The sequence below is a fragment of the Gymnodraco acuticeps genome, unplaced genomic scaffold (genome assembly GCF_902827175.1).
Source record: "Gymnodraco acuticeps unplaced genomic scaffold, fGymAcu1.1, whole genome shotgun sequence".
NCBI classification, from domain to species: Eukaryota; Metazoa; Chordata; class Actinopteri; order Perciformes; family Bathydraconidae; genus Gymnodraco; species Gymnodraco acuticeps.
Window position 1 is genome coordinate 2,214,608 of NW_022991123.1, and position 1,694 is coordinate 2,216,301.

Sequence of the window (1,694 nt, forward strand, 5' to 3'; positions counted from 1 at the left end):
AGTCAGGGGGCCGGGCCCGAGGGCAAGGACCGCGCCAGAAGCGTCAGGGGTCCAAGGGCGAGGGCCGCGGCCGGAAATCAGGGGGCCGGGCTCGAGGACGGGCAGGAGCTGGTGGAACCCTTGGCAGGTCAGGCGTAGACGGGACCCTGGACGGAACATGGGCTGGTGTCAGTGGGACCCCTAACAGGACAGGAAATGGTGTTGGTGGGACCCACACGAGCAAGGGCTGGTGTTGATGGGACCCCTAACAGGACAGGACATGGTGTTGGCAGGAAACCCGGCGAGAGGAGACTTGAGAGGGAACTCAGAGAGGGCTTGAGAGGGGACTTGAGAGGGGACTCGAGAGGGAACTCGAGAGGGGACTCGAGAAGCAACTCGAGAGGGGACTTGAGAGGGACTCGAGAGGGAACTCGAGAGGGGACTCGAGAGGCAACTCGAGAGGGGACCTGAGAGGGAACTCGAGAGGAGACTTGAGAAGGGACTTGAAAGGAAACTCGAGAGGAGATTCGAGAGGTGACTTGAGAGGGAACTCGAGAAGGGACTGAGAGAGGACTTGATAGGGAACTCGTGTCGGTCGGTACGCCGACAGGACACGAGGGGCTGGAGTGGGCCGAACCACTGACATAACACGGGGGGCTTGCGTCGGCCGGAGAGCCAGTACTGGAGCCGGAACCATGGCTGCTGGAGCCGGAACCATGGCTGCTGGAGCCAGAACTGAGGCTGGAACCATGGCTGCTGGGGCCAGAACTGGGGACGGAACCATTGCTGCTGGGGCCGGAACCATGGCTGCATGGGCTGGAACCATGGCTGCTGGGGCCAGAACTGAGCCCAAAGCATGGCTTCTTGGGCTCGGGCTGCTAGCCTGGACTTGCGACTCCTTCTCTTAGGAGCCTTTTGGAGGCTCCGTGGACCTCCAAAAGCCAGACGAGTACCCAAGAACGGCTCCTGGACAGGAGCAGGAAATGGGGAAGAAGCAGGGGTTGACTCCAGACGGAACACACCGAGATGTATGGTGTCAGGCTGGGAATTGGGAGGCAGGGGGCTAGCATGCCAGGGGCTAGCAGGCTGGGAAACAGGTTTGACCTCAAAGCTACCAAAAAAGTCCTCCACCCACTCGGTTAGCAACTCCCTCAACCAGGGCCTTGAGGTTTTTCTGCTGTACCGAAAACGTACCGAACTGTGACCTAAAAACCGAGGTACGTACCGAACCGAAATGTTTGTGAACCGTTACACCCCTAATATATATGTATATATATACATATATATATATGTATACATATGTGTATATATATATATATATATACACAGTGCAATCAGCTTCTTAGTGCAATAAGAAGCTACAGGGACGTTAATCTACGTCGGTAATATTAACTTTATTTAATACAACATTTACGGTACAAGATTTACATCATACAGCCCATGTAGTATAATATTTGACAAATGATGAATTACAGCAAACATGTGCAATATATCCATTATTACAGCTCCGTGGGATGGCAGTAAGGCGATATGGGTCCGTTCTTATTGTGCATCCATGGATAAAGGTGAACACGTCACATGAACGTGCCGGGCGGCGCGGTCCCGTGGGTTAGTTGCGCGTTCATAATACCGAGGGACATACTCTCAGAATAACGTTATTAACACATTTTACAACTTGAGGACCAAATATTTTTAATAAGGGCTATGCAAATGTT